The 21931-nt window shown below is 38.0% G+C and overlaps 1 protein-coding gene across 5 annotated transcripts in view; it reads left to right on the top strand.

Annotated features, from left to right (window-relative positions):
- LOC117420402 (RNA-binding protein 47-like) overlaps positions 1-21931 on the top strand; it is a 52940-nt gene that overhangs the window by 11277 nt on the left and 19732 nt on the right. The window contains exon 2 of one of the 5 annotated variants that reach the window (XM_059032638.1): positions 6435-6506. The exons of the other annotated variants lie outside the window; for them this stretch is intronic. The gene's annotated coding sequence lies outside the window, so the exon portion shown is untranslated. The remainder of the gene's footprint in view (positions 1-6434; positions 6507-21931) is intronic. 5 annotated transcript variants of the gene reach the window in all.

Below are 21931 nucleotides of genomic sequence, written 5' to 3'. Positions count from 1 at the left end.
CACCATCTCATGTTCCGGCTCCAGTGATCCCGGATCCGATCCCATTTTTCTTCCCATTGACTTCTATACTGACTAGTGATTATACCAATAAATTATCGAGGGGGGCATGTCCCCAGCATTGAAAAAGTGAGGGGGACACGTCCCCCGTGTAAATTACACCTATGGTTTTACTCACTGGAGAAAGTCTGTTAAGGACAAGTCACTACCACGCACAGAAGCAAATAGGGGTAGCAATGAATAGTCGACTAATTGACTAGAAAAGCGACAGTTGACCTCAGAAACTCGTGATTGACTAATTCAAAGAAGCAGCAGCAGCAGCAGCAGCAGCACAGCATTTTACTACCAGCAAAACTACACACTTGTAATGTTTTAGTTTATTTAAGTGTATACTAGTAGCGAATTAGCAATGTCATTATTTTAAACATTTTCAGCTGTTTGATGGACTGGATTGGCAAGTGATACAAAACCACATTTTAGAAGATTTATAAATACTTTTTAAAAATTCAAAGCAGTTTTAAAATCTAGTGCATAAACAGCAATGCGTAAAAAGCAGTAGATTCACAAATAAAACACCAGACATTATCAAATATATGATTTATTCATATATATTTTTAAAATGGTGACTAGTCAACTATATTTACCTTGACTATTTGACTCACAATAGCTTAAATTTTTAAAGACAACAATCAACAGTTAGGTGGCGTTTATATGCTTGCTAAGATAATGGTGTGCGTTTATGTGTTGCCTCTCTAAAATACAAATTGTGTGGCTTTCTGTGTTATATTGACTCATCTTTGAGAAACAGTGTGCCTTTATTAAGCAGCTAATGCAATAAAGAAATGGATGTCAGTTACCCAATTTACTACTGGTGGAAGATTTTAGTTTTAATAATATCAGCATTGTAAAGTCTGCTGATATGATAACCACCCTAACAAGCATTTAATATTGTAGCAAAATTGGCTATAAAGTGCTTGCATGTTACATAATGATAAGAATCTTTGTCTCGATGCCTCTTGAAGAAGTAAACTCTTTTCCAAATCTGTAACATAATGAGACAAATGTCGAAGAGGAAAGGAGGCAAAGAAAGTGAAAGACAAGCCTAATCTAAAACAGTGGTGAAATTAACTGGCATGTTAATGGGACAAGCCCATCTCCTGTAAAGCAGTCCCGTGCAAGAATAAGACATGTTTGTTCTTTTTTCCTTCTTTTATAATGGACTCTTCTGTCATTCCTTCAGCCTTTCAGAGACCTGGGAGATGAGGGTTGGAAACTGTTAGGTCATCTTCCAAGTGTTGGCATGAAACTCTCAGAAAAGGTGACAGTGCCCCTGTAATCAGGAGGTTTTCAGGTTACTAGACACCTGCTATCGAACTGCAAGTTAGACATGGCTTTCACTGAACTGAAACTCGTTTAGTACTAACTGTAATAAAGACTCAGTGCCTGGAAACTTTACAAGAAGCCAAACGGTTTTATATGTCTTAATTAACTGGGGGGGAAAAAGAATGCCCCAGATTCTATTAAAATGATGGGGAACGCCTTCTATCAGTAGATAACATTGTATCAAGTGTAGCTGTTGTCAGCAGATGGATGACAAATTGCTCTGTGGCTGGAGAAGCCAGCTCAAATGACAGTTTCAGTTCACTTCTCTGTGCGACCTTTTAGCAATTAAGGAACTAGGGCTGTTTTTTTTATGCTTGTATATCAGGTTTTGTGTCCACGTAGATATTTGTTCATAGCCTTTATATATCATTTCAATATGTAAATATGCATTTGTATTTGTGTATGTTTCACATATATATCCTCCTGATCTTTTGTGTAATAAAATAAGTGGAAAAAACTAATTAAACAAATATAAAGTTTAGGCACAGCATAGATTTCTCTTTCAATATACTAAGCTATTTTGATATATTTCTGTTTAGAAATCTGTGAATTGAGAGGCATGGTGTGAAAGACACAGACTAAAAGTAAATGTCAGTGTGAAGCATGGCTGTCACGGCTCTTAAACCATATATGGCTCATTGAGCTCCACATTATTTTCCAGCTTGAAATAGTGCAAAGGTTAAATCTGTCAACTCATTGTAGGGTTTTAAAAAGCTTAATTCTAAAGAATTATAATTGTGGTTTATTTTCACCTGGGCATTATATATCCGAATTTCACCAGCTGGGGTCAGAACCCTTATTATAGCAGTGTATCACTTAACACTGCCTGTTACAAGTGCAGCTGATACACCAAAGGATTGAATCTACCTGTATATACTTCCAATGTGGTCTAGTTTAGCTGCGGCCAGTAATGAAAGCAAAACTGATAGTACGGTTTGTCTTTCAGCTCAAAATGATTTGCTTAAATTTCAGTCATTACTGATATCAGAGGCTCAGCTTACAAAGGCGTTATATATAATTCCACTAGACTTTGAATAATATTTTACATGCAGCTAAAGTGTTTAATTACAATATACTGTATCTTATGAAAAACTACTAAGATCAACTGCCACCATTTTCTAAAACATGACAAATAATTACTTCCCTTTAACAGCAACTTGATTTTTTTCTTCATAATACCAAGCAAAAATATTTATTTTAGAAAATTAAAATGTTTTAGGGTTATCAGACTTCTTTTTTTTTAGCACATCTGTTTTCATTTTCCAAAAAATAGTTTTTTGACAATAGCACAAAGCAGGAATCTATTCATCTGAAAGTGTGTGATTGTGTGAAAGTTTTTACATGACATGTTGTGAGATTTGTTTAGTTGTTGTCATCAAGGCATAAAAATTGAGATAAAACGCTAAAGATTAAGCCTAATTTATTACTCGCTTCAGACCTGTCTTTTACATTTTCTAACCTGGTATTTACAACAGTGCTGATTTGAGGAAATGCTGAGTACAAACGGACTTTGAATATTGAGAGGTGAGCAAAACCTTTACGACTTCGAACTCTTGGGTGCAGTGAATTGTGCAACTAAGACAAGCAAAGGAGCACATGATCATAAACTGATAAAAAAAAAAAAATGTTTTGTAATGTTGTAGCTGTAGCCAAGCAATGGTCAATAATAACCACAATGCCATACGGCAAAAATCTTCAGGTAAGGTTTTACACCCATTGTCTGGCTATTAAAAGCTTATTAAAGTGTGTGGCAAGGGTTGAACCCGAAACCACATTTTTATTTGGTTCCGTCATGAATATTGCCTTGTCATTCTGATGAATTTCAAATTATGTTGGCCATTCATTGTACAAAATTGATTAATGCAGTAATGCCTCATCAAGTCAGAAGTTGACACTACTACAGTACCTTAGGGGAATTTGAACCAAATGGACTTTCAAGGTCTTTGATAATATGAAGAGCATAGTAGGCTAAAATGTGCAATCCTGTATTAGAAATCACAGAATACATATTACTGAAAATGTTACATGATTATAGGACACTTCAGCTTTAATTAATAGTACCGATTTTACATTTTTAAATATTTCAATCTGGTATTCAATCTGGTTATTCATTTGTACTAGGATTCCAGTTTCAATGCTGAGTCTTAAGAAGCATGCATTTTACCTTCTGTAAATCCTCCCTACCACACCCTCCACTGTTGTACACAGTGAACAGTGGTGTGTGTGACAAACAGAGACAAAAAAACAGGATTTCAGTACAAAGGTCCAAGCGGAAATTTGGCTTTTTGTTATAATGCAGTTAAATATATGGTTTTGTGATAGGTGTAATTGTAGGTTGGGGTTGTAGGTGTCATAAAAAATGTTAAGGTACTATGGGTGTGAGAGAAACAAAAACATGTGAATCTCTCACAAAATTAGAACCAGTGTGGAGGTTAGCCTGTATACCAGTGGGACAGGACTTAAAATAGAACCCCTCTATGAAGTCTCAAAAAGAATACACAGTTACAACCCTTTATATAAGATATCCGAGATAGGGGGCAGAGTATTGTAGAGTCATCATTTATTAACCGTTCATGCCTTTTCAATCGTAAGGAGATTGAGTTTAAAATCAGTTCCAGATTCTGAGCTTGAGAAAGTCCCAGGACTGAATGTCAGGTGGCTAAGTCTCAACACACATTCGTACTGTGTGTAATGTGTAGTGAAACTCTAGCGCTTGAACTGCAGCCAAAACTTTTTTCAGTCATTTAAATGTATGTGTTTAAGATAAGTGTAACACTGTTTTTGCACTGTTAATATTTTCCACTGGCTCAGATAGTAAAAGAGTGAATGTGTGTGTATGTTCACAAATGGAGAAATGCCTAACATTGACTATAACATTGACCCCTGCATTTAAAAGTAAAGAGATAATATGCAGAGTACTGAACTAGTGTTCACTTTAAACAAAATCCCACCACACTGCATTATATAGAAACTTAAACTTGCTGATTGAGACAAAAATCAAACTATGGTTCCTTTTATTTCCATTGCAGTTTCATAACTATTTTTGCTAATAAAGATGAATACATGTGTTTAATGGACAATCTTATGGAAATCCCCCAACATCTATCATCTATATTGTTGTATTTCACTGTACTGTACAATTGGCAAACATTTGGAACTCTTTTATTTACTGTACAGCAATAATGATTATTAATAAACCGAGAAGCCAGATGCCTATTCATCAGTCTGAAATGGCAAATTGATATGAAGATAGTATGAAATTATTATTACAGTACACTACATCCCAAACAGCAAATTACTGTAGGTTGTTATTGAAATCTACAGTTCATTACAGTGTGCCTTCCTCTACATTGCTTTTCTGCTTCAGTGAATACCGATGCAAGAGAGTTCTGTTTTGTTTGTTTTGTTTTCAGTAATTTATAAACAGTATCCAGTATGTACCAGTATAAATAACCTCTTTTAGTCCCTTTTCCTGCTATGGTACTTACACCAACACCAATATTTTATTTTATTTTATTTCCACCCATTTAGTACAACAGCAATCTCTGAATTCCATTATTTTAAGGTCCACAGTGTTTCACCAAATACAGCAGCACAGCGTGTTCAGGTTTAAATCCAGTTTGCACTGAATTACTCACCTTGGCTTGGGACACCTTGGCTTGGGAGAGCTCCATTTGCCTTTGACAAGGCCAGAAGAAGACTAGCCAGACTGGATCCAGGATTTTGTATTGGCTTAATGGAGGAGGCATGTTGATCTTTTCCTGCTACATAATGTTCCGGACACCTCAACACTGAATAGTATCTGTTGTACAGAGAATGATATGCCCCACTGGGGGACCAGATCACAATTTAGCAATCTGATAGTGATTTAAGGTTAGGATTGGGTTTTTGCATAAATTCTCTGGGAATCGTGGATGCGCCTGGACCATTTGACTTCTGATGAATTCACAATGTGCTGACATTCACATTGAGCATTTCAAATCGCAAACAGACATTATTCTAGAGGAATAAGGTTTTCCCCTGGTGTCAATTGAGCATTTTTAAGGTAAAGCTACATTTTATTATTCTTATTATTATTATTATTATTATTATTATTATTATTTATTTATTTATTTCTTAGCAGACACCCTTATCCAGGACGACTTACAATTGTTACAAGATATCACATTATTTTTACATACAATTACCCATTTATACACTTGGGTTTTTACTGGAGCAATCTAGGTAAAGTACCTTGCTCAAGGGTACAGCAGCAGTGTCCCCCAACCTGGGATTGAACCCACGACCCTCCGGTCAAGAGTCCAGAGCCCTAACCACTACTCCACACTGCCCTAACCACTACTCCACTACTCCACACTGCTGCCCACTCCAAAAATTTTACTTGTAGATTACCATGTACACATGTTTTTATACTATCAAATCAATATTTAGCATATTTTACCTTAAATAGTCTAAAAACTACTGCTATTGTGAGACACAAAGCTAACAGAAAGGTTTGGTTAAAGATGTTGCAGTGAGCAGAACTGATTTAATTTTTGTATTTTGTTTTTACATATTTGTGGTTGATTACACTTGTCTATTCTTAACAGGGAAATCTGTTTTTTATTAATTTACGAAGTAGTCGCCACCCAACAGTTAAAAGTATTGATTTCATATAAAAAGCCGCATTCCTCTACCTTCTCTTTCACTTTCACATGGCTCTTGTTACAGCACAGAAATAATTAGGGAGAAGAGAAAGCAAGAAAGCAGCAAGTAAAAGTTAATTATTGGGCCTTGTTCGGTTGCTTTAAAGTACTTAGAGTATTGACGGATGCCTTTTCCTAAGTTTCTAAATGTTTACCTGTATGGTTGTATTCATTCATTGGCTCGATCACAGTGGGTTTCCCCTGGGACTGTTTGGGGTCACTAATATTTTCTGAAACCCCACCCCTGGGCCTCTTTGTAAGGGGGAAATGTATAAGGTAATTGGAATACAATGCTCAATACTTAACTAGAAGATTTTCACTGCTTTCCTATTAAGAGTCTGAAGCCTGGCCTGTTTTTGTTTGTCTTAGCCCCCTCACAGATATGAGGTAAGGGGATTGTCACAAGGAAAGAGCACCACCCCCTTCACACTGTGTAAACAGGTTAGTACCGTAACACCCTGGAACTTGTGGTTGGTTGTAGAGACTGAGAGGAAGGTGAAACAGTAAGTGGAGATTTCCCAGCAGATCACAGCCCTGTCAGCACAGGCACATTTTCCAATTTCAGTTGTTTCTTAGGATTGATGATTGGATAGGGGTAGACATAGAAATGAACATGGGGTAATATTTATGCTGCCTCTCTGTTGTATACTGGATGTACAGTACATAGTATATATCTTCATATGATTTCACTGGTTAATGCTAACAAAAATGATAGAATAAACATACTGCACAGGAAAGGTTTGATGAAGTCATTGAGATGGATGAAATGCCAGTCGCTCTTGATGACATCTTTAAGTTTTAAACGTGGAAGACTGTATGCATGTTTATTCTTGGCATTCAGCAATAGACTCTGAAGATCATTGGTACATTACTTGCTAAACATGCATCTGCTCTCTAATAAATACTGTGTTTTATTTCAATTTAAAGAAGTTTTTAAAATACAAGTCCTGTTAGAGATATGGACATCGCCATCTTGAATTTAAAGACAATATAAGATGAGTTTGGAAGTCTTGCAGATTTTGTACGTTTTTTATGATATCATTTCAAAATGCATGCAATATAAAGAAAGAAACGTTACAATGAGTTTCATTATTATCACTTAATATAATTCCAGGAGGCATCTGTTTATAAACTCAAATTATAACCTCATCTTTTAATCTGATTTAGAAGATGTGTTTTTTATGTTCAGTAAAATATAAAAAAACACACTTAAGATTTTTAAAGTAGTGTAACTTCGTCCCTTTTTTGACATTCAAAATCATATGCATTTTTAGATCATCAGGTGTGTAACAAGCTAGATTTGTTGAATAAAGTTGGTATCTTTACACTGACTTTTCAGGTCACGGTATACCGGTGTACCATGTGTGTCTGTGTGCACCTTGTGTTTGCTCTGAGGGTGGGACTGGGAATTGGTTTATGTCTTGTAAAACATTTACCAGAAGAAAGCAGCCATGAGTTTGAAGGGCATTTGTTTATATGGTTAGGGGAAGGAGAAAGTGCAATCCTTTAAATGGTACATGTTTTTACAGATGTAAATACCCTTAAGAAACTGTGCACTGTTAGATCTTAGCCATATTTGAATTATCTTGGTGGAGATATGTAGTGCAAGTGAATAGCCCCATGAAAGTGTTACCATTTCTTCCCCCCATTTTCCAAAGGAATCTAAAATAATAGGGATTTTTTATTTTTTTTGCCAAGGATGTTTTCACATAGTACCAGGCTTTGTAATCCCTGGATCCCAAAACAATAGACTACTGGGTCTCAAAACCAGGGAGACTGTAATTGTGTAAAAATATCAGCACTTATGTTTTTAATCATTGCAGGGCCATTGACGACTCATTGGCAATTCATTTCATTCAAATCTCTCAAGAAAGGTGTATTTTGTGAATTTAATTCAGCAAGTCCCCAAGTAGACTTATCAAAGTTGTAGTGATATAGTAGGTGATTGCAACCCTTAGGTACAATTACACAAGATTACAGATCTTATCTTGCTAGTTACTATGGTTTAACAGATAGAGGTTACATACAATAGGCTATTAATTACTAGGGTTCACCAGAGTTGAATAACAAACATTTTATCTATGGAAAAGTTGTATCACTTTTGAGAGCCAAAGTTATTATTTCAAGAAATGTTAAATTGCATTGAAAAGTAGGTGTGGTGAGGTGAACATATTCTCACAGTTTGTGCACCTAATTTGTGTTTACTTCGGCCGAAGAACAAACGTATTCACATAGCACAGATATTCAAAGGGTACTTATATGAGAGCCTGTAGACCTGGAAATCTGAACATACTGTAGAAGCTTACAATGCTGCCAACTGAGGTCGACCAAAATGTTCCCTGAGCAAACTGAACTGCATGATTTTTTTTTTGTGGTGAAATGGAAATGTCCCAGCTGTTAACTCATATCTCTTTCAAGTATAGACATCAGATCCATCCTGTCATTTATTTTCATCTTCCCTGTGTAATTTAAACGCACACACAATATGACCTTGTACTCATACATTCAGCACAAAGATGACTGTTTTAAAAAAGCGTAGTATTGCATGAATGTCGGGTGTCTCTCTGCATTGGTTGCTGTCATTTTTGACATGCATAACAATGGATTGCATCAAAGTGATTTTGATTTCCAAAATTAACCCTCTTGTATGACATTTACAGACTTATCAAAGTACATTTACTTTTTCAGTTTCAAAAGGATAAACCAGGTTACATTTCAACTCATTTGATTTACAAAGTGTAATTCACTCTGAAAGCCAGGAGTGCAAGGTACAATAAGAAACTCACAAGGGAGTTCAATTAATATATGTATACAATAATTTCATATGTTACATGATAAAGAAACAAATTGACCAACGTGTCTATCAAGACAGTTCCCAGGTGGTCCCTGAGTGGCTCACCTAGTAAAAGCACGGCCAGGTGGTGTGCAGGGTGAGTCATACAGTCAGGGGGATGCAGGTTCGCATCCTGGCTGTGCAACATTGTCAGTCTTCGCTGGGGATTCCAGAGGGAGTGTCACATTGGCTCTGGCGCTCCCGCGGGTTAGGAAAGCAATGCCTGTAGGGACTGTTACTCCTCATCACGCTACGGCAGATCAGGTGGATGCCTGCAGGGCTGGCCTTTGTCCTCCAGAGGTCGGTAGCTCGCTGACATCTGCTCTTGAGTTCCTGGGTGTAAAAGAGGAAACTGGCTTGGTCGTGGGATCGGAGGATGCCCTCTGAACCTTCAGTTCTCCTAAGCTGTGTGAGGGAATTGCTGGGAAAAATATAATTCTAAATTGGGGAGAAATTCAGGGGTAAAATAATTGTGCACTCTAAATTATATTAAAAAAAAAAAGACAACAAAAAAAAGAATGTCAGCGTTTGAAGAAAATCTCCACTGGAAAGCACAGCCCTGGTGGTGAGTGTGTGATGACGGATTGAGGTTTATTGTGACAAGCAAGAGACATGCTCCACTGGCCAAAATCACAGGAACCGTCAACACTGGACAAGGCACCAGTTTTTACAGACAATGTGCTGGTAGCTGGTCACTGTCATTTTTTGGCCAGTTGATATATGTACAAAGTTAATTAAGTAGAACCATCTATGACCTAGAGACACGATGATTTAGTCAGCTGACCTGGCAGTAACATCAGCCCATCAGGGAGCTGACAAATTGTCTCATTATGTGGGAGTTGGGCTCGTCTTTGATAAAGTTACAAAACATAATCCCTAATGAGAGTAATTATTTACATTGCACGCTGTATTGTACCAGCCTGTGGTAAAGGCAAAAAAACGTTGTATAAAGATTATAAAGGTGTGTGCACGTTAACGCTGAATGAAAAGGAGGAAACTGAACCGGAAAAAGTCAACTGATAGCCTTGCTGCATCACAGTGTGTAACTTGTCGTGTCAATTTTTATTGTCATCTATACCACAGTTGAGTTTCATAATGCAAATGATGACGGAATAACCTGATTACAGTACTGCACTTTTGCAGGAAATATTCAGTAAAATAAGTTGGTATTGGGAGAAAATGAGTATCATATTGATATTATTCTTATACACTAGTATAGTTGGCAAAGCATGGATCAGTGTGTATCCAGAAGGAGGACTGATCACAAACAAATTGACTGTAGCAGGAACGACATATAAAGCTGGTAAAATACAGTGCTTTAAATACATTTGCAGCTATTTTTTGATGCGTAATGTACACCTCCAGAACTTTGTAGATAAATTAGCATGTAATAAACTAAACAGCAAGAAAAGGGGATGAGCCAGCAGCCAGCAGGGGAATGTATACCCTCTATAACTTCAAACAGGTGAATTTAAAAGGGAATAACTATAGGATATATTCTTTAAACAAGGGATATATTTAACCATGGTGTAAATTAAGAGAGAAGCATTTTTTTAAGATTGAGTACTGCAGAGACTGCAGCTACCTTAAATGACTACTGGTACCAGAATTAGGGAACACCCATTGCTATTATATGGGCTAATGGCTAATAGCCAGCATATCCTGTGTTTGAGTTCTACCTAAATAACTTTCTCTGTCTCACTTCAGCCACCCACACCCCGTAGTAAAAGAGAGTGAATAGATGAGATCCCAGGTTGAACTGGAAGGTGTGTAAGGGGTGGAATTCATGATGCATTCAAATAAAGAATGTAGGGAGTGGAGAGAAGTCGCGCTGCTGCCAGAATTCTGTGTTAGAAAACAGCACCTGACCTCATGATGTTTTGATCAGTTTCGCTGATATTAAAAGAAGGTTGACAATATGTGTGAAATGCTCCTTTTTCTTTTCAACAGTGTCATTTCACAGGAGCTGAAATAAGAGATTTAAAAGTTTGTATTTAAAGAATGTGTTGCTCAATCTCTGTTTTGATGAATAAAATAAAGTTTATTTGTTAAATCTGAACAAGTCCCACTGAGACCAGTTTAAAGAATCAGCACATTTCAAAAATCTATACGGTAAAAGAAGATTTTTAACAATAGCACTATCATTATTAAATAATTGTTATATCTAGTTTGTATCAGTCATTACAGTATTAAGAAAGATAATGTTAAACTTTAATATGCAACTCAACAAAAAATAATGAAAGCTTGTCAAGTCTGAGGTAGGCCACAGAGATCCCCAATCAGAAATGAAACTCCATGCCTGGGAAATGAAACTTATTACAGTTTTACAATACAATATGTTGCAGCTTTTGGTGTCAAAATGTATTAATGATATATCAGTTAGATACAAAACACTTTTAATACTGTTTCTATAAAACTATACAACATAGTTTCATAAATAAGTATTTTTATGATTACATAAAACCAAAATCTGCAAATTCATTCATTCATTCATCAGACTGCTATATTTTGTACAAATATTTTTAAAAACATTGTAAGCCTATTTGTTCACATTCCACAAGGCCCTCACTAACTATACCCCAGTCTCCACATTTTAATGGGAAAGCCTATCAAAGCAACCCAAAACCAAGGTTTAAGATGGAAATAATTGTGAATTCCTGGTATTTGCCCCAGGTGGATATACTCAATCTATAAGAATAATAATAAGAATGAGAATAAGAATAAATACTTCCTCAATTATTGACCCGAGGGAAGAATATTGTTACCGACAGGGGACTAAAATGCCTGAAGCTGCAGCCGCAGGCTGAGGGCATTGCACCCTGAAGGTAACAATAGTCTTCCAGAGGGGCATTTAATTTTCTACTACGGCTGAATCTGCAGTACATATTTAACATATGAAACAGTCAAGAAAATAAGTGAGGCAAGGTTGGATAGCAAATACGACTGTATATATGTTGTTTAAATATAGCTGATACAGCATAAGTAAATAAATAAACAGAAATAAATAACAGAAAATGTTTTTGAAGTTCATACCGCATAGTTATCAGCTCTCCATGCGACTGTTGCATAATCCAGTTTATATCCCAGCCGTCATATTTCTTTACATCGTGACAAAACAGTGACAGTGACGTTTTAATCAACATTTTAGTGTTTGGAGCATCTTTTTTTTGTAGTATGTTTTTTAATTCATTTTCTTTTAAGTCACAGAATCGGTGTTCAGCCATTTTCTCTTGTTGTGAGGGGTAAAATGAAAGGCGTTCCTTTGAAAAGGGGCTGGACTGACAGTGATGTGAACCAATCACATGACAGACTATTGCCCAGTGGTGTAAGGATGTTAGGGCAGTAGTTCAGTCTATTTTTCCTCCTATGATGAGGTTTTAACCAATCACAGGCCAGGATTTCCAACCACTGATTCATATTATTAATCATCCCCTGCACCTGGTGATCATTGTAAATTAGAGCCAAGTGCAGGGTACATAAAGGAAGCAGTCAGTCTGTTCAGGGCTGGTGTGTATAGAAAGCCTGCTTGTTAGTGTGTTCAAGCGTACAAAGGTACTGTGTAAAACCTTTTTGGTGTTAGTGGTTTAAAAATTGTTTATTTTGTTGGTGTGTTACAGGTAAACAGCTTAGCTGTCCTGTTTTGTAGTGAGGTTCCTGTATTGTGTTTATTTAGTGCTCAATAGAGCTAGGTGTTTATTTAGTTTTTTTTTTTGTTTATTAAAAAAATAGTTCAAAAGCGCTTTCAAAACCCTCTATTTCTGTGTCTGGGTCAGTATTTTAAAGGGCGAAATGAACCCGAGCCGCAAGGTTCGTTTACAATATATATATATATATATATATATATATATATATATATATATATATATATATATATATGTATATATATAGACGTGCTCAAATTTGTTGGTACCCCTCCACAAGAAACGAAGAATGCACAATTTTCTCTGAAATAACTTGGCATCCACCATTGTTTATTCCATATTTAATAGAAATCAGACTTTGCTTTTGATTTTTTATTCAACATAATATTGTAAATAATAAAACAAATGAAAATGGCATGGACAAAAATGATGAGACCGCTAACCTAATATTTTGTTGCACAACCTTTAGAGGCAATCACTGCAATCAAACGTTTTCTGTAGCTCTCAATGAGACTTCTGCACCTGTTAACAGGTAGTTTGGCCCACTCTTCCTGAGCAAACTGCTCCAGCTGTCTCAGGTTTGATGGGTGCCTTCTCCAGACTGCAAGTTTCAGCTCTTTCCATAGATGTTCGATAGGATTCAGATCAGGACCCATAGAAGGCCACTTCAGAATAGTCCAATGTTTTGTTCTTATCCATTCTTGGGTGCTTTTAGCTGTGTGTTTTGGGTCATTATCCTGTTGGAGGACCCATGACCTGCGACTGAGACAGAGCTTTCTGACACTGGGCAGTACGTTTCGCTCCAGAATGCCTTGATAGTCTTGAGATTTCATTGTGCCCTGCACAGATTCAAGGCACCCTGTGCCATGCGCAGCAAAGCAGCCCCAAAACATAACCGAGCCTCCTCCATGTTTCACTGTAGGTATGATGTTCTTTTCTTTGAAAGCTTCATTTTTTCGTCTGTGAACATAGAGCTGTCCAAAGGACATTCTCCCAGAAGGATTGTGGCTTGTCAATATGCATTTTAGCAAATTCCAGTCTGGCTTTTTTATGTTTTTCTGTCAAAAGTGGAGTCCTCCTGGGTCTTCTTCCATGGAGCCCACTTTCGCTCAAAAAGCGACGGATGGTGCGATCAGAAACTGACGTACCTTCACCTTGGAGTTCAGCTTGTATCTCTTTGGCAGTTATCCTTGGTTCTTTTTCTACCATTCGCACTATCCTTCTGTTCAATCTGGGGTCGATTTTCCTCTTGCGGCCGCGCCCAGGGAGGTTGGCTACAGTTCCATGGACCTTAAACTTCTTAATAATATTTGCAACTGTTGTCACAGGAACATCAAGCTGCTTGGAGATGGTCTTGTAGCCTTTACCTTTACCATGCTTGTCTATTATTTTCTTTCTGATCTCCTCGGACAACTCTCTCCTTTGCTTTCTCCGGTCCATGTTCAGTGTGGTGCACACAATGATACCAAACAGCACAGTGACTACTTTTCTCCATTTAAATAGGCTGAATGACTGATTACAAGATTGGAGACATGTGTGATACTAATTAAAGAAACTAATTAGTTTGAAATATCACTATAATCCAATTATTTATTATCTTTTCTAAGGGGTACCAACAAATGTGTCCAGGCCATTTTAGAATATCTTTGTAGAATAAGCAATAATTCATCTCTTTTCACAGCTTCTTTGCTTTATTCTATGACATACCAAAGGCATGTAAGTATACATGATAAAATAGCTTTTAATTTCATCACTTTTCAGGAGGAATGAAGCATTATTTCAATGAGCTGTAAGGGTACCAACAAATTTGAGCACGTCTGTATATATGTGTGTGTGTGTGTGTGTGTGTGTGTGTGTGTGTGTGTGTGTGTGTATATGTGTGTGTATATATGTGTGTGTTTATATATATGTGTGTGTGTGTATATATATAATGTATGAAGTAAAGGATATTGAATCATATTAAATCAAGAGTGCACAGATTAAATCACAAAAAAAAGTGTGTGGTCATTGTACATGCTGGTACAAATTGCATAAGGAACAGAAAATCAGAGATTCTGAAAGTGGATTTCAAATCATTAACAAGACAGCTGAAAAAGTTAGGATACAGAATTATTCCCTCAGATCTACTACTTGTTGGTGGTGGTGGGGATGAAGTATTCAGTAGAATTAGAGGCTTAAATACTTGGCTGGCTGGTTGGCGTGTGCAAGAAGGGCTGGGATTTATAAACAACTGGGATGGCTTTTGGAAAATAAATAGATATTATAGGAAAGATGGACTGCACCTAAATAGGTCAGGGGCAAGCAGGCTAGCTGATAACATCAAACATCACCTAGAAAGGTATTTAAACTAAGAGCTGGGGAGGAGATGGAATCTAAAGAGGCATGTAAAATTCAGGTTAAAGTATCCTGCCTTTCCTGCTACCCGCTGAATAAACACAGAGGTGTATGCTACAGTAACCTTCGTCAAATACCTATTACCCGTGCTCAATCACATGCTCTTGATTGGACCAATTTACGCCTAGGTTTATTTAATGTCAGGTCTCTGTCTAATGAGGCTCCGTTAATTAGTTATTTTATTCAGGATATAACATTGATGTTCTCTCTTTAACTGAAACTTGGCGGGAATCTAAATTGCATGTACATTTATTTATTTATTTATTTATTTATTTATTTAGATTTATATTGCGCCTTTAACCAAGGCGCTTAACAATTGTTAAACTAAACGGTACAATCAAGAGAAAATGGCTGAAGGAAGAAGGTTTGTTTTTTGGGCAAGGGTGAGGAAGTAGAGGGTGTTGCTACAGTGAGAACAGAGGCTAGGGCAGGGTTGGGCAAGCAAGCAGGGTCCTGACTGGGGGTTAGGGGCTAGGGCACGCAGTGGGATGGGCTAGGGTGAAAAGATGTGTTTTAAGGGAGGAGCGAAAACTGCGTAGTGTAGGGGACTGTTTTATATTGAGTGGGAGTTTATTCCAATGAAGGGAAGCCAGGAGGGAGAAGGAAAGGAAACGGGATTGGGCACATGGCAAGGGTGGGACCGAGAGGGACAACAGAGTTTGAGAGCGTAAGGGATGGGAGGGAACATAGTAAGTGGGGGCTAGTCTGGGGGAGAGTCCGGAGGTGTAGACGAATAGTACTGATTTTGGTTGTGAAATAGTGAGAGAAATCACTAGCAGTGAGGGTTGGGAGGACTGAAGATTGGGGTGAAGAAGGGTGACGGATTAGTTTATTGAGGGTTAAGAAAAGCTGATGGGGATGGGGAGCCAAAGCAGTGATGAGAGTTTGGAAGTAGTCATGTTTGGCTAGTTCCAAAGCAGAGAGGAAATTAGAAAGGAGGGAATGTTAGGTTTGGAGGTTCAAAGGTGAGGGAGAGGACTTCCAGAGTCGCTCAGCCCGGCGCAAAGAACATCGGTCTGATTTAAGGGAAAGAGTGAGCCATGGTTGGGGAGACCTATGTGAAGGAGAATAAGGACATAAGGGGGCTAGGGAGTTGAGGGAAGAGGATAGCGCACTAGATAGGGTGGCAGAGGCTAAGTCCGGGTGAAGGGAAGAGAAGTCAGAAATGGAGGGAAGCAGCGAAGAGGAGAGGGAGATCAGGGAACTGGTGTCAATAGTATGGAGATTACGACAGAGGACAGGGAGCAAGGGTAGCAGAGTGGAGGGAGAGGGGGAGGGTAGGGAGAGGGTGAGAGAAAGAAGGAGATGATCAGAGGGGGGTCGGGGGGCAGTTATGGTGGATGATGTTGCCTTACAGCCAGAGAGGAAGATAAGGTTGAGGGTATTACCAGAGGTGTGAGTAGGGGGCGAAGGGAGAAGCGAGAGGTTAAATGAGTTGGTGAGGGGGGAGAAGGGGAGAAGCAATGGGGGTGCAATGTAGGTGGAGGTTGAAATCTCCTAGGAGAATGAATGGGTGAGGGAGGGGTAGAAGGGAGGAGAGGAGGCAGTCAAGATGGTCGAAGAATGCGGAAGAAGGGCCAGGGGGACGATAGATGACAAGGAAGGTAATGCGGTGGGGGAGGTAAAGGAGGTAAGTTGGTACTCAAAAGAGGGGAAGGTGGTAATATTTGGGGGAGAAGTTGCAGGGGTCCAGGAGGAGGGTGTAAGAAGACCAGTACCGCCGCCTTTACCAGCCGGGCGCGGGGTATGGTAGAAAGTGGTGACTGAGGAGATGAGGGCAGCAGGGGTGGCCGTATTGTGTGGTGAGATCCAAGTTTCAGTGAGCGCAAGGACATCAAGGTGGAGGGAGAGGAAGGCATCTTAGGTAGCTGCGGGTTTGTTGCAAACTGAGCGTGCGTTTCAGAGGCCCAGTTTGATTAGGGAGGGATGGGGGGTGGTTCAGGGATTTGGGAGGTCAGGTGATGATGAGGAAGGGGAGGTTTTGCTGAAGGGGAAAGGTGAATCAGGTTGGAGGGAATGGAGCGACGGAGGTTGATCACTTTGTGGCGGGGAGAGATTGGAAGGAGGGGGATGTGAAATGTAAGGGGGGTACTGGGAGGCATGCAGGGGTCTGGGGTAAGGACGGAGGAGGAGTAGTGATCAAAGTGACTCCGGTTGCCAGGGACAAGGAGAAGTTGAACGAGGAGTAAAATGATAAAAGGAAGGGGAGGGGGTGGCACATTACATTGCATGGAAGGGCCACCTGGTTAAATATAGGAAGGCTCTAATTTAATTAAAACAAATAAAAATAATCCTAGTTTTCTTTTTGCTACCCTAGATAAATTAATTAATCCTTCCCCTTAATAACTTAGATCGTTACTAGTCCTTTTAGAAAAAAAAGCTTAACCCATATTTACTTCTATTGCTCTGAGCAGGTAAATCTTGATTCCTGCAGTCTTTCGAAAAAACAATTTGGTGTTATTTTGAAGTAGCACTTTGATGGCTGGAATCGAAAATACACAAAGGATTTGCTCAGTTAACCCAGCAGGAGGATGGTCTTTTCGAAATGGGAAAACAAGAGAACTGCAAAACACAGTGATTGTTTATGTTGACAATAAAAATGGGAAGACTGGTTATTTCAAGGTTAGGTTATTTCAACTATCCAGTTTAAAGATTTACTAGTCGAGTTAATAGTCCCAAGATAAAGAATTTAACCTGGCCCCTAACTTAAGTTTGTGCCCATCCTCAGCAGAACTTTGCCCATCAAGAACAAATGACTGTGGCAATCTTTGACCCCTAGCAGCAATAATAGGGAAAATGGATACAAGACATGTGATGATTGCTAGAGAACAGCAGGAGTAAATGTCAGGACACAAGATGACTCAGCAATTGTGCTGAAACTTGCTATCAGATTTTTTCAACTGAAAAAGACGTATGTTGGGAAGTTTAGATTAATTTAGGACACATACTGTATGTTGCGGTTCATTGATATGGGCAAATAAACAAACAAACAAACACATATATACATTAATAATGTACATAAATACAGTACTATACATACATGCAAACATCTTTAACTTCCAAAATGTTCTGTCAATAACTACTAAATAACAGGCACAGTAATATTTTAAATGAACAATATTTAGAATGAATAAATCATTAGTCATATAGCCCATGTTTGAATTAGGGGCAGGATGATGGGTTATGTAGTAACACAAGCTATAATTCAGTAGTGAGTATAAAAAGGTGCTTGGGGTTAGGTTTAGTGTTTGGATGTAGGGAAAGGATAAGGGTTAGATACAGTATTTCCCATCAGAATGTGGAGTTGTGATGTGATATTAGAAAAGTAATGTTTTACACAAGCTTGTAATGCCAGAAATGCAGGTCGCAAATGCTGCTTGAGATAAAAAATAAATAAATAAATAAAAAAAGTAAACTAATTGTACCAGAAATAAAGTAGGTATCAGGCAATTTATAAATACCAGTATGTTTTGTAGAAATAATGAACTCCACAGTCCATTTTGAAATTAGCTTTTAGTTCGCAAAACTGTACAAAAACATATTCTATGCAGGGTTTGGCTGTTTGATTTACTTCGTAGCAGTTATACAGTTACAGTTGAACAACAATGCTATTAGGGAGAAACTAAGATAAGCTGCATACCTTCACAACGACCCTGGCGTGCAGTTAGGGACTATCAGTGCTGTCATTTTTCAGTATCAACATCCTTTCCTTTCTATACTGACAAAGTAGCTTCCCTAAAGCTTGGGCAAATAGGAGCCTTATTTGCTTGAGCATAACATTTGGATTATATTTTAAAGTCAGGTTTACAAAATGAAAGATAATAAGCTCATTTTACTATAAAGGTACTTAGTTGTTCTATTTCTGGTGCCCATTGTAAATTGAAAACAAAAGCTATTTTTTTCATGAAGTATTATTGTAAAATACATGTAGCTTTGGATGTCCTTTGGTCTGCTTTGTGTCTCATTGTACAAGGTCGCAAGATACAAGAGCTCGAGCTTTTCAGCACAGAGGGGACCAGCACACGCCTGTACTGTGGTCTGCCCAAGCTGTGGGTTGGCGTACTTTCATTAGTCTGGTGTTATCCAGAAATAAGCAGGGCACTCTTGACTTACTGGATGGTATGTTAGACATTGCAGATATTAGCAAGACGTGGCCTGATTTTATGAATGGATCAATTGTGTTTTGTTCATGTTGCTAAGATAAGTAATTTATTTTGATCTCATTTCCAAAAATGATTGGTTTCTTACAGAATATAACAGTTCAGCAGGACACAAGCTTCATTGTTTGGATACTCCAGTCCAAAATTAAAGGCACATAATCACAAGCAGCCTTCTTGCAAAAATGTGTCAATCACACCGTGGAAATAGAGAATGAGTTTCTGTACATATTGCATTAGAGCATGTATATTGCACCCATATATTTTCCATATTAGGCCAAGCACTGGTTTATTTAAGGTTGCATGCAAATAAATCTACAGATCTGAGGTGGTCTGCCAAAACCCTGACAAATATATAGATTCTGGATTACTCATCCAGGATTATATACTATTGTAAGAGGTGGTTGGATAAACACATCTTTCAGAAAGGTTCTTGTTTGTCTTCAGCCAGTCCTTTGAAATCGAGGTGAGCTCCAGGGGGTTGTGAGAAATGTAATAATAAGGGGCTTCCTAGGAGGAGTACCTGTCAGATGATGGAGTGATCAGTCCATTGACCAGTCACCTGACAAACTTCCATTTCCTGAAACTGTAACAGCATGGAAATAGAAAGTAATCTTGCATGTGCCCCATATTAAGGTGTCCAAAAACAAAAAAACAAAAAAAAAACCTTTGCAAGCACAAGCTACAGGGTATATTGAAACCAATCAAGCATAGCAACAACCGGTTCCTTTAAACTACATCTCTCTGTACAGAAATAGAATGGGTACAATAGTTCATTTTAATAAAGGGAAACTTTGTTAAATTGTCTTGATCTCTCTCTTCCTCTGACCTTGGGCTGTTTACTTACCCAGAGTAACTATAATCTGTTCTCATATATATATATATATATATATATATATATATATATATATATATATATATATCTATATATATATCTATATATATATATATATATATATATATATATATATATATATATATATATATATATATATATATATATATTCATACTTTTATGTTGTGGTATAAGCCAGGAGATCCTGGATTTGAATATTACATGTGTCTTAGTCAATGATGCACTTTGTCATTCTCCTCAACCCCAGTATGGGACTCACATACCTGTCAACATTGAGTTTTCAAAATAAGGGAGCTTTTGTAAACTGAAATCTTAGTGGCCTGAATTGAAGTGAATAGCTTGATAAGACAAGGGCATACAACTATTCCACTTTATTACTTTGTAGAATGATAGACTGTAATACGGTGCTCCTTCTAATTGCTTTTAAAAAGGAAAAATATCAAACAAAACAACCATGAGATGCTTCACAATCAAATTCTCTCTTGGCCCCTGTGGTTCTTATTGTACTGTAGTTGTAGGTGGCTGATTTTGCACGACAGCAAAGCATACATAGTTGGCATTGTTACTTTCATTACACAACAACAAACCTAAAAGCTGAGCTTGGTACTGTACATTGACCTCGTCATCAAAGGACGCTCTATGGCACCTACTTTATAACAAGAAGAAAAACTCTAAGTCCATCATAACTATCTTCTATTTTAAATGAACACACTATTGATGTACAGGTATATCAATCAATCTGAATTTCTAAAGTAATGTTGATGCTAGAAACGCCTTTCACTATTTGCCTTTAGACTTTCCTGCAGAATATTTTGCAATTTGTGAGTCTGGGAACATGTCTACTACAGATTTGCTGAACTAGTCACAGCATGTGAAGGTCTCTGCATATGTAACTGTCATGATCTCCGTTTTTCCTTTTGCAATGAAAGATGTTATTGAAGCGCTAGTTTTCTGAGCGCCACTGGCTTTTTGGTGTTTTTGTGATCTCTAGTGCTTACCACACAGATCATTCTTGCTCCCATGTCCCACCGTTAAAACCAGTCCTGCATAGTTTACAGAAAGTATGCCTTTTCCCAACGTTGTTAGGATTAAGTGAGAATATGTTGTGGTCCAAGAAGCTTGAAATTTGCATCAATATATATATATATATTTTTTTTTACCAGGATGGCTTATCGCACGCAAAGCCATTGTAGATGGTCAAGAAGTATGAGCTTGCCTCATGCACTGAATGCATGCCTGCCACAGGGCTCCCCTGGGTCCTAAACCCTACAAAGTACAGGTGGAGATTGCAGTAACCACAGACAGTACATGACACGGTATCCATGATTTTAGTATCTGAAATGTTAACAAGAAATTGACTTTTGCAGAAATTAAAGGTTTGCTGACCTAATTTAACATAGAGTTTTGAGCAAAATACGGGAGAAAATCTGTCCTAGGAGTTGTCTGGGAGAAGTGTCCAAAAAATGGAAGAGTCCCAGCAAATAAGGGAGAGTTAACAGGTATGGACTCAATTCAATTCAGTTGTGTATTGCATGCAATATTGAAGCAATATTTATTTGGAATAATTTACCAAACAAGGAATGTCCCACAGTTAGTGATGAACCTAATGATCCTTGTGAACCCGGTCAGACAAACCAGCATAAGAGAGAAAAGAACCTCAACGGGCACAAGCCTGGAGTTAAATGGCCAAGAGCTTGTGAGAAAACTGCATGGGACACAGTAAACACAGATCTCTGCGTTGCATTGGAAAGATTAAGTGGAACAGTTGAAAAGAAGCTGGATAAATTTGGGGACATCATCTACGCATATGGAAGTGAGAGGTTTGGAGTTGAAAAAAGGAAGGAAAAAGTACAAACTATTCCTGGAAAGTCTAGACGGCAGCAGGAGATTGAACGCTTAGTTAGAGAAAGGAGACAGCTGAGGAACCAATGGAGAAGAGCAGAACAAAGTCAGAAGGAGGGACTCAATCTCTTACAAAAGGTCAT

The sequence above is a fragment of the Acipenser ruthenus genome, chromosome 1, assembly GCF_902713425.1.
Source record: "Acipenser ruthenus chromosome 1, fAciRut3.2 maternal haplotype, whole genome shotgun sequence".
Lineage (NCBI taxonomy): Eukaryota > Metazoa > Chordata > Actinopteri > Acipenseriformes > Acipenseridae > Acipenser > Acipenser ruthenus.
Note: the sequence above shows the minus strand (reverse complement) of the source record. Positions and strands in the feature narration are given on the sequence as shown.